General features: G+C 46.4%; 1 long non-coding RNA gene across 1 annotated transcript; it reads right to left on the minus strand.

Moving 5' to 3' along the window:
- Nucleotides 1-712: 712 nt before the first annotated feature.
- On the minus strand, nt 713-6,822 carry LOC113191461 (uncharacterized). The gene is made up of 3 exons (XR_003301882.1): nt 6,807-6,822; nt 4,952-5,013; nt 713-790 (listed from the first exon to the last, which is right to left on the minus strand). It is a non-coding gene; the product is annotated as an uncharacterized LOC113191461 (long non-coding RNA).
- Between the last annotated feature and the right edge of the window lie 5,411 nt (nt 6,823-12,233).

Here is a 12,233-nt window from a genome sequence, read left to right on the forward strand (position 1 = left end):
TCTCTTTTAACCCAAGAAAGCAGGTGGACTAGAGCTTAGGTCAGAGGAAGCATTGGGGGATGGCAGTTGGAGTGAGACCTGTTTCCATGACTTTGCCCAGAAGCCATTGTTGTGATGGGTATTTCTCTTGCCCAGCACTGGCCAGGGTTGAAGGAGGAATCCTTGCAGGAGATTGATGTCACAGACTTGCCTTCCCCTCCCCAGCCTCATCCTTGGTGATTTACAGGAATTATTTGAACATAGGAGTTAATGAAAGTAGGCTGCCAGTGTGTGGGCGAATTCATCACTGTCTCCCTGTATTCCAAGAGTGGATCTGTCTTCCAGGGTGAGATATCCTGGAGTGACTTCCTGAGGTCTGAAAAATATAAGCTTCCTTGGGAGGGTAGGGCTGGGGACAGCCTGGGCGGGGATTTTAGAAAGCTTGTGTGACTATAAAGTGGCTGTAGGGATTGGCTGGGAGGGCTTTCCCTTCTGTTTCTTTAATTATGGGGGGGAAGGGAGCCCGAGGGTATCAGCATCTATGGGGATGCTTCTACTCAAGGCCTCTCTCCTTCCCTAACACCAAACTGTCTCCTGCCCTGGGAAAAAGGTATGTCCCTGCAGCCCACTGCTCAGGGTGGGGAGAGCTCTTTTGCAGCAGTCAGTGGCAATGATGAAAGAGGTGGAAGTGAAGTGGGAGGCTGTTTGATGTGATGGGGTAGTGATCTGGAGGAAAGAAGACCAGCTCCCTTGGGCTCCATTCCCTGCTCTTTCAGTTTTGCATGTGCTGGAGGTGGCACTCAGGAAGGAACTGTTTTGAAAACACAAAGACCTAGTATTAGAAGGCTTAGAGGCAGGGTTAGGGGAGGTGTGAAAAAAAGACAGTAATTTTGCATGTGGGGGTGGAACTCATTGAGGCAAGAGAGGACAGCTGACCCCTTCAATCCCACACATGCTAGGCCTTCCCCACAGTCTAAGTATGTGGTGTGGGGTGTGTGTGTGTGTGTGTGTGTGTGTGTGTGTGTGTGTGTGTGTCTGTCCATACAACTATAAAATGCTGAGGGAGAGAATGACCAGCAACAGTGCTCAAACCTATTCCCCTCCTCTCCATCCAGTCAGGGGTTATCTCTCAACCCTTGCCCTCTCTCTTTTTGGCAGTACTGGAGATTGAACCTTGGGGCATTCTACCATTGAGCTACATCCTCAGTTGTTTTTATTTTTATTTTTTTGAGATGGAGTCTTGCTAAGTTGCTGAGGCTGGCCACAAACTTATGGCCCTCCTGCCTCAGTCTCCTGAATTGCTGGGATTATAGGTATGTGCCACCATACCTGGCTCCAAACCTCATTCTTGCTTCTTCTTTCTCCTCAGTTTCTCTGCATCCTCTTTCTTTTTTTCTTCTCTCTCTCTCTCTCTCTCTCTCTCTCTCTCTCTCTCTCTCTCTTTGATCTTGGAAATGGAGCATGTTAGAGAGAAGACCCTCTCCTCTAGCTACTATTATTTAAGTTGCAGCAAGATAGATTGAAGACAGATTGATATTGGGCATGGTGGCACATGCCTATAATCCTAGTGATTCCAGAGGCTGAGACAGGAGGATCACAAGTTCAAGTTCAGCCTCAGTGATTTAGCAAGGCCTTAAGGAACTTAGTGAGACTCTGCCTCAAAAGAAAAAATAAAAAGGATTGGGGGATGTAGCACTCCTGGGTTGAATCCCCAATACCCCCTTAAGAAAAGATCAGATTGAGAAAAGGAGTGGGGGAGAGTAGATGGTCTTGAAGATAAAGTAGGCAACCCCAGGGGTAGACTGTGGAATCCCATAAACTCATAGAATGTAAGAACTAAAGACCTGAGGAATCTGTGGTCTCTCCTGGGCTTACAGACAAGGAGTCTGGAGACCTTTTTTGGAAATAGCTATTATTATCTACCAGGGCTAACTGTGGACATGTCCCATTGGCCCCTGAGGGAGTTTCTGGGGAAAAGCAGGATCTCCCCTCCTGTGCACCCCAAGGCTGGCAGATGCCCCACCACATACTCATAGCTCTGAGATAGATGATCACTAAGTGTGTCTCAGCTTCTAGTTTCTTAGGCCCAGAAGAGGAGGCCAGTTTGGCTACATGGAGTATGATATTTCTTCTGAAGTTGGAGACATCTGCAAGTTGGAAAGCCCTCCTCAGAGATCTGGGCCTAAATTGTGCCCAGGGACTAGGTTGCAGGGCCTGAATTATGACAATCTAGACATCTTCCTCTTATATGCTCTGTACTGTATATATTTCTCTTCCTTGTCCCTGTCTCCCCTGGGTAAGTCTAGCTCAGACTCAGAATCTGGCAGTGTACAGAGGAGCAGCCCAAAAGCAGGTCCTTTGTTGTGGGGCCTCTTGCCCAATAGGATTGGGGCACTACAACTAGAATCTATTCTTAACAGTCCTTCCTTCCCCACCCCCAACTGGCTTCAGCAAGCCAGACAGCAGGGGGCGCTCCTGGGTCACCCCAGGAGAGGATTTTGTGCTGACGTTTTTTACCTTGAGGCAGAGAAAGTGAGAAATTTTGTCTGTCCTTATATCAATGTGAAGGGAAGCAGTTCAGACCATTCAAGAACTGGATTCAGGGCTGCGGTTGTGGCTTGCCTTGCATTCATGGAGCACTGGGTTGGATTTTCAGCACCACACAAATAAATAAAATAAAGGTATTGTGTCCATCTACTAAAAAATTTTTTTTAAATGTTAAAAAAAAAAAAGAACTGGATTCAAGCTGGGTGCACCTGTAACTCAGACAACTGAGGAGACTGAGTCAGGAGGATTTCAAGATCAAGGTCAACTTCTGCAATTTGGCAAGATCTAGGAATGTAGCTTAGTGGTAGAGCTCCCCTGGATTCAATTCCCAGTCTGGGCAGGGTAGGTGAAGGATGAGGTATGTGAGCGGCATGCAGAGGTGCGGGTCGGGGAGGGGACCAGATGCAAACTTCTGGCAGGCAGAAGCAGATAATTGAGAGAAAAATGGCTTTTCTAACTTGTCTGGCGACTCCTTGGGCTGGAACCTGACATCTACCTCTGGGAGATCAGCTTTGAGGCAAGTTTCCTTGTGGAGCCATGGCCAAGTCTGGCTCTGCCCTACTTTGTTGACAGTGTAACTCCTGATCCTTTGCCAGTCCCCAGCAGCTGATCCTATCTCAATTTTCTTCAGAATTTCAGATTAATCTGTGTTATAATTATCTATGTCCTGCCTACTAGGTTCTCCTTCTGAACCACCAGGTTCTTGGTGGGAGGGTAGAGAATGGCTTTTTCTCTTCCAGACCCAACACAGCCCTCTGTGACCTTATTTGGACTTCTATGGGAGTCGGATAGGGATGGGCTGAGGCAAGGAGTGCTAAGCAGGTGATGAGTTGTGGCACTTTCCTGAGCTGGAGTCCACACAGCTGGGGCTCTTTTTCTTTTCTTTTCTTTAGTACTAGAGAACTGGCGATTGAATCCAGGGGTATTCTACCACTGAGCAATACCCCCAGCCCTTTTAATTTTTATTTTGAGACAGGGTCTCTCTAAGTTGTCTAGGCTGGCCTCAGCCTCCCACGTAACTGGAATTACAGACCTGTGTTACAACTCCTGGTCAGCTGGGGCTTTATGGGCATCAGCTCTCAGTGAAGGAAAGCCCAGAAGGGGAAGCCTTCCCATAATCCTGTCCTCTTTTCTTTCGAGTTGTTTTCCTCAGCTTCCTCACCCCCTACCCCATCACCCCTCAAAGCCACTTGACCCTCAGAATGCCTCTTTTCCAGTAAAAGTGACTGTGTGTGCATTTAGTTATGGATATAAAAAGAATGAAGCTTCTGTCGGGTTACATAGCAACAGAAGAAAAGCCTGGTCTTTTGGCTTTTAGCACCTCCAAATTCTTCTTCTGTGGTGACTGGTATGAAGAAGGAACCTCTGAGCCAGAGACAAAGGCTATGTGGCTCACAGGGTTGAGTCCACAGGCCTGAGCCTGTGAATTTGTTCTAGGGGAGTCATCCCCGAATCTTACCCCTTCCATCCAATCCCAGTCACCAGTCACCCATTCTCCTTAGAGTCTGGCTTTGCAGGAACTCCCAGGTTTCCAGGGATTTATCTCATGCCACAGGGTCACAGGGTTGAATGGGGTTGGAGGTAGGGTTTCCCACCCTCCTCAAAAGCCCTAGGGTCCCAACAACACTGAACATTAATTCTGAGCTCTCTCAGGCAGGAGGGAGGAGGAATGAGTCCTCATTTGGAAGAAAATCTGAAGAGAAACAAATTCCATAGGCTTGTAGTCCTGTAGGTCTATGGCCTTTCCCTCTGTGTCTCTCAGCTCTTTCAACCAGAATATTTTCCCTGAGATTTCATCCAAGTTCCTCCAGCTGAAGTTTTAGCCCACACTCTATTGTGTGGCACACACTGCAAATCCTGTGACACCTACCTGTGCAATTAGACTAGTGAGATAAAGAGCTATGGAAAGCCCGGTGCAGTGGCGCTCACCTGTAATCCCAGCAGCTCGGGAGGCTGAGACAGGAAGAACTTGAGTTCAAAGGCAGCCTCAGCAAAAAGTGAGGCACTGAGCAACTCATTGAGACTCTCTAAATAAAATACAAAATAGGGCTGGGGACATGGCTTAGTGGTTGAGTGCCCCTGAGTTCAATCCCAGGTACTCAAACAAAAACACAAAAAGAGCTGTGAAAAGGGCCAAGGAGGAGGAAAATGGCATTAGTTCCAAAGTCCCAAATTGGCTTCAGAAGTCTAAAGGGTGATTGGAATTACAGCAGTATTGCTGTGTTTAGGGAGAAGGTGAGGATTTTGGAGCAGTCTGTCTTGATCAGCCATGTCTGAAATGAGGCCTCAACTGAGCCAAGAAAAGACAAGGACCTTATGCATCCTTAAGAGGTGCTAGACTTTATCCATTCCCTTGTGTCCCCTCCCCTAGCCTATCCCTCTGTATGGTGACAAAATCTTTTTTCCATTCTAAATAGCTACTTACCCCCTTTCTCCAGGCTGCTTGGCATTAGCTAGACAGCAACCTGCTTAAGGAACTTCAGGCTCCTGAGAAGAAAGTGAGGGAAGGCAGAGAAGTTCATTCTTGGTTTGGAAGTGAGGTGGAAGTTCACTGACACTGCACTACTGACTCCTGCTTAAGGTTCAGAAGTCTCTCTCTCTCTCTCTCTCTTCTGGTAATTAAATGCATGGTATGCACATACTCTACCACTAAGCTACATTCCCAGCCCCAGAAGCCATTTAGAAAGCTGGGCATTTGGGTCACATTTGTGATGGCTTCCCAGTATATAACCTTTAAAAAAAAAATAAATATATATATATATATATATATATATATATATATATTAATTGTAGACATACAATACCTTTATTTTTATTTATTTGTTTTTATGTGGTGCTGAGGATTGAACCCAGTGCTTCACATATGCAAGGCAAATACTCTAACAACTGAGCTGCAACCCCAGCCTCCAGTATATAATCTTAAGACCTGGGGATAGGGCCAGAAAGGAATGAAATATAGAGATGGCTTCTACTCATAGAGCATTTTTGACAGCTAAGGATTGGTCTAAGCATTTTACAAGCTTTCTCTCATGTCATCTGCAAACTACTATTAAATTAGGTCTAATTGTGATTTCTTTCTTTCTTTCCTTTCTTTGTACTAAGAAAGGAACCACCCAGGTGGTAGCTTTACCACTGGGCTACATCCTCAGCTCTTTTTATTTTTGATCTTGAGACAGGATCTTACTCATTGCATAAGCAGGCTTTGAACTTGAAATCTTCCTTCTGCAGTCTTGTAAACATCTGGGCTTAGAGGCCTATGCCACCATGCCTAGCTTGTGATTCCTATTGTACAGATGAATAAGTGGAGGTACACACTTAGTGATAATAAAAATCAAGATAGAAGTACTGATGGTAAAATTTAAATCCATGTACAAACACATATTATATGTGTGGTATTATTAAATCCTGGAAGTTTATCATGTTATCCTCCTTTTCAGTGAAGAAAACTGACACTGAGAGAGAATTAACTTCCCCAAGGTCATGCATGGAGTCTTAGAAAATGACCCTGCCTGGCTGAGGTTGAAGCTCAGTGGTAGAACGCTTGCCTTGTATATGTGAGGCATAGGGTTCGATCCTCAGCATCACATAAAAATAAATTTAAAAAAAATAAAGGTATTATGCCCATCTACAACTAAAAATATTTTTTAAATAAATTTAAAAAAGAAAAGAAAAGAAAAAAATGGCCAAGTCAAGAGACAAGCCCACTTCTGTCTGATTTCACCAAGGCCTGTGCCCATGATCCCTTAGAATGGAAAGCAGGGGGCCATCATGGAAAGCAGGTAGTTATAGAAGAAAGTCCCACTGCCTTTAAAAGCAGAATACCCTTGGCTGACAGGCTGAGCCAGGAGCTGAGTGTCTGCCATACTGGGAGGCTATAGAAGAGCCCTCCCCTGCACCAATCCCACCTCCACCTGACAGGGAAAGAAGCTTTGTTGCTGTCTTCACACCCACATGGGACTGGGCATGTGAAATAAGCTCACAGTTTGCAGGAAAATACAGCCTTAGCTGAACAGGGAGGGGTTGCTGCTTGGTCTGGCCTGAAACCCCTGCCTCCCTGTTTATCCTCAGTTGTGTACCCTCACCCTGGCATCCTGTCTGGGGCTCCTGTCAGTCTCTGCTCTCTCTCCAATATCACTGTGAATCTTGCAGGGTTGTGGTTGCCTTGGCAACTTGATGGGAAGCTCTTGAGGTTTTCTGGAAACAGAGAGAGCTGATGGGGGAGGAACCAGATTCTTTTGGGTTGCTGGTCACAAAAGGGAAGGAACCACTCCAGTGCTCACCGCTTCTGTCAGCCAGCCAGTCCTTCCCTGGGTCTGATATCAGCCTCTTCTTTTGCATCTGCAGTAGCTTTGTTTGGGTGGAAGGTGTGGGGGGGTCTCTTTGGCTGGGAGCTGTCAGGTATTGCTATGTCCTTGGCTCCCACTGTCACCAGAACTGCTGGACTCCTGCTTGCTCTTGTGCCCTGGCCCTGCAGTATTAATTGGTTTTATGAAGTTCAATGCCTGTTTTTTATGAGACAGATAATTACAGTGAGGGGAGGCCAGGCCCTCCTCTGCTGGACTTGGCCTGGTCTCCAGAATTGCTGACTCTCCAAACAGCACCAAACAGATGGGATCAGGTTGGGCAGGGGCAGTCAGACCTGTGGGATACTCTCCATGGGAGGAGGGCTGAGTCTCCAACTTCCAGTTGTTCTGTTAGGATCAGGGAGGAAAATGTGCATTCTTGGCCTCTTGAAGGATCCCTCACCTGTAAGGGGAGCTCCTGCAGATTCTACCCCTTTTGGGGTGTGAGGGAGAGAAGGCAGCAGAATTGGGAGGTGGGGCTCTCTTTCTAGGGTCTTTCAGGTCTTTCAGCTCTTTCAGGTCTCCTGGGGGAATCCTACTTGTGACTGTGACTGTATGACGGTATCATAGGGAGACATCCTCAATCTTTGACATGGCTGGCACCCTGTGGAGCTGTTTCTTCCTCCCTCTCTCCTTCTAGCCTACCTCCTTTCCTTTCTCAGTCAAAATACCACTTATTTTCTCTCTATGCCAGTTTCCATAACCAGTCTGCTTCTCTCTTGGTCTTTTTTCTCAGTCCTAGTCCTGGAAGGATCTTTCTCTCTTTCCCTCCCTCCTCCCCAGGTGGGAATTGACTAGCTGCCTGCCCGCTGGGGTGCTCTTCCTCTCACTGGCAGAGTCTGAGGATAGAGGGATACCCTGGGGGATGAGGAATACAAAGACATTCAGCCAACACTGGGACGGCTTCCCTCCCACCCTCATGGCTGGGAAGAGTGTAGGGTAAAGAGGATTCCATGCTTCTCTCCAGACTGGGAGCTACTGTCCAGGATTGTGACTTCTAGGTGAAGTGAGAGTCCCAGTCCCTAGACCAGGCTGAACAGCTGTGTGCCCTGATCCCTCTAGCCCTCTGGGAAGAAGCCTTAACAACGGCCCTGGTTCTAGTTACTGTCTATCCTCATCTCCTTCTTCAAAGGGAGTGAAGGTAAACGACCCATTCATGGCAGACACCAAAAAACCATACTTTCAGACTGAGCCTAGTTGTTGGGTATGGCTGGCTATGGGACAGGATGACCCTTACCTACTCTATTTATTATCGAACTCCTTCCTTCCCCTGCTTTCTTACTCAGTGGCTGACTCTCCAGGTGTTGCTTATTTAGAGTAAGTCCAGTCTTGCAGGAAAAAAGGGAGAAGTTAGATGAGCTGCCCAGGTCAGAAACCTGTAGTCCCTCACTGTACCAGCCAGGCCCCTCTCTTCCTCCTCCTCCTCCATTTAATTAGCTAATGTCTGTAAAGGGCTGGGTGGTGGAAAAGCCCTATACAAATGTTGAACACAATTTCATTTCCAAGACTAGCCAAGAATATATTTGCAGACTTGAGCAAAAGGTCACTGAGCCTGCTTGGGACAAAGAGAAAATTCCCTGCAGGGCCCAGTGGGAGGATGCCCCTGGGAGTTTGGGATAAGGGAAAGAGAGGCCATGTGAGGGTTACAGTGGGGACAAGGATACCTGCCTCCTTAATCCTCAAGCTGAGCATTTTGACACCATGCCTACTTCATCCTGTCCCTTACTCCCCAACTCCCAAGTTCCTAGAAGCTGAGTCCTTTCTTCAGGGACTAACCTCAGAGACTTTCCACCAAGAATTATGCCAATATTCGCAACAGCTAATATTTATTGAACACTTACTATGCACCAGGCTGTGCTAAGAAACCAGAGCTCTCCAGATTTGGGAGAGGTGGCTACCTTTGCAGTGGGGTGTAGGAGCTTTTCCTTTGCACAAAATCTCTCTTGGAGAAGAGTGTATCACTAAGCTTCTCTGACCAATGATGGGAGTTTCTGCTTTGTGATCTCCTAAGGCCCTCTAGTATCAATATTTCCTGAACTCCTGAACTCTCCTCTCCTTTCCTTAGTGACCACTCACCTAAATCAAGTGTGAAAGAACATTGAGGCCCAGCTAGGGGTGTAGCTCAGTGGTGGAATGCTTTCCTAGGCTGCAAGACGTCCTGGTTTCCATCCCTAGCACCACAAAAAAGAAACAAAGAAAAAACAACATGGAGACCAATTAGCCTTGACAGTTTCCAGGGGGCAGCTTTCCAGCTTTTGGTGCTCCAAGGCTTTCTCCAGCCACCTATATGTCCCTGCCTGGTCAGAATTCTGTTATTTGCCAGGCAGGGTGTCACACAACTGTAATCCCAGCTATCTCGGAGGCTGGGGCAGAAGAATCCCTAGTTTGAGGCCAGTGAGACCCTGTCTCAAAATAAGATTAAAAAGAAAAGGGCTGGAGCTGTAGCCCAATGGTAGTGAATTTGCCTAGTATGTGCAAGGCCCTGGATTCAATTATCAGTACTGCAAAACACACACACACACACACACACACACACACACACACACACACACAATTTTGTTATGGGACACCTTTCCTACATCTCTGTATAGGACCTGGCTTTGGGTCAGGGCCAGGATGGAGGAGGCTGAGAGAGTTAGAATAGCCAGCCTTGACCCTCACAGTTCCTCAGTCAAAGGGAGTGTTTTGGAAGGGCAAGAGAGGCAGAAAAGCAGGCAATGGAGGGCTCAGGAAGAGGCAAGCAGAATAGCTACAGGAGCTGGAAGCTTCCAGCATCCCCTGGGCCTCCTTTGTCTCCATCCCCCCTCATTCTCTGAAAGCTAAGCAGCTGGAATGGGCCTTTTGAGAGACTGGTTTCCTGAGGCCCCAATCCCTGACAGTCTTCACTGTCCCCAATCCTTCCTTCTCTGGCTCCTCTCCAGAGCCCAGGGGCCTCACTGTGTCATCAGTTCATTATCATTCTGATAAAAGTCATCTGTCCTTGAAAAAGATGAATCCCCAGCTAAGGCCAGTCCCCCACAACCTGAGAGGAATATAAATGTATGGAGACATGAGGCACACACAGGCACACAGACATAGACAATACAATGGCACTTGTTCCCAGGGTGTACCTAAATGGACACAAACCCACTAGTAAACACAGCCACATGCTTTCACCCAGGCCCTGGGGTGTTTTCATGTCATCACCAGAGAGCCCACAGAGCCACATCACTGTAGATACACTCAGTGGCTCATAATCCTGAGATTCACTTGATGCTGAGACCCACACAGTAGACTCTCACATAGAGATCAGGCTCCTCAGGCTCTGGGGGTTGGGGTGAAGAGAAGAAAATGGAGGCCAAGGTTAGCGATCTCTGAATTCCATTAGTCACAAGAAGCATGTCCTGAATCTTAAAGCACAGGGACAAGGGCGCTGCCTGGTTGGTTCCTGACAAATATGTCCTGTTCCCCTCCCCCACCAGGAAGTTCCTTGCTGTCAGCAAAGCCATTTAAGGATTAGAGCAGCTTCCTCAATAAAAGCTGCTTATTCAGAAGGTGCTTTCAGTTCATTTTGATTTACTTGGTGGATATTTTAATGAATGGAGGAGCTTCCTCCTCAGTCCCCTTTCCTGTATGCCACTGAAGTCCCTGGCCCACACTAGGTATCAGTTTGGTCTGAACCAAGCTTTTTTGTCCCTGGGTAACTTTGAGACCTCAAGGGGGAGTGGGAGGTGGTAAACACTGGCTGCTGACCCTCAGTCCCCAGGGAGAGCTGGGAGAGGCCACAGGTGAAGGAATATTCCAAAGCAGTAGATAGGCCAGAGCAGTAGATAGCCTTCCCAGTTCCCCCAGGAGGGTCTAAACATGATGTCCTGGGGAAGTATGAATCTGATTGGCTGCAAGTGGGAATGTGGTAGGGAAGTAGGTAAAGCAGCTTCAGCTTTGAAGACTGCCTCTTGACAGGCACCCCTCATGCATTCAGTTCATTCATTCAGATATCAACACTCATTACAGATGAGGTTAATACCTGCCATACAATTGTATATTGTAACACAAGCCCAGTTATTCTGGAGGGTGAGGCAGGAAGATCCAAGTTTGAGGCAGCAGCCTCAGCAATCTAGCAAGACCCTGCACCCGTACACCCCTACCCCCAAATATATAAATTTAGTATTGGGAATTGAACCCAAGGGCTGTAAGCTGTATCCCCTGAAGGCCTTGCTAAATTGCTATAGCTGGTCTCAAACTTTCAATTCTCCTGCCTCAGTCTACCAAGTCATTGGGATTATAGGCATGTGCCACCATGCCCAGCAAAATAAAATAATTTTTAAAAGAGGCTGAGGTGTGGGTGTGGTGGCACATACTTATAATCCCAGTGACTTGAGAGACTGAGGCATGAGGATCCCAAGTTCAAAGCCAGACTCAGCAACTTAGCAAAACCCTAAGGAAATTATCAAGACGCAGTCTCAAAAAAAGGAAAGAAAAGAATGGGGATGTGACTCAGTGGTTAAATGCCCCTGAATTCAATCCCTGGTACAAAAAAAAAAAAAAAAATGGTGGGGGAAGTGTTCTTGGTATATAGGGCTGAGTATGAGAAGATAGTCCCTGGCATCTGCCTACTACGATGGGGGAAATTTGCTCTCATTTCATTGGCACTGTGACCCAATAGGTGCTATCATTTCTGTTTTATAGATGAGGACAAAGATTTGGGAGGCAAAATGACTGGAGCAATATCATAAGTAGAGGAAAAAAGTATCCAATGGTAGAGCCTACAATCTTTCTACCGCACTATGATATCTTTAAAATATTCAGTGTCATTTCCCACTATACTGAGATTCTTATGTTCTTGACATGGGTACAACACAGACATAAGGAGAAACGAACAATGGCAATTCCAAATATTCCACATGATTGCCATTAGCAATTTGTCATTTCTTTTGTTAGCACAAGTGTTGTATAAGTAAGTCAGGTGTAGTAAGATGTGAGTCATATTTTATGGATATCTTCCTTGGTGGTGGTGTGCTGTGAACTCTGTGGAAGTTAAATCTTTGGAATCTAGTTGCAATAAGGCATCTCCTTATTTGGTCTAGTAAAACAAAATATAACAAAGCATTGACATTGGCATACCTGCTTGCTTAATTTCTTCTTTTTCTTTTTTTAAGATGGACATAATATCTTTGTTTTATTTATTTATTTGTTTGTTTGTTTATTTATGTGGTGCTGAGGATTGAACCCAGTGCCTCACACATGCGAGGCAAACGCTCAACCAACAATCCGAACTGATTTCTTCTTTAATAAATTCATGTATGCCCCCCCCAAAAAAAGACAACATGAATACTGCCCTCACAGAAAGCCCAGTATAATGGCAATAATCCACACACAAAAAAT

This window comes from Urocitellus parryii, chromosome 1 (genome assembly GCF_045843805.1).
Source record: "Urocitellus parryii isolate mUroPar1 chromosome 1, mUroPar1.hap1, whole genome shotgun sequence".
Classification (NCBI taxonomy): Eukaryota; Metazoa; Chordata; class Mammalia; order Rodentia; family Sciuridae; genus Urocitellus; species Urocitellus parryii.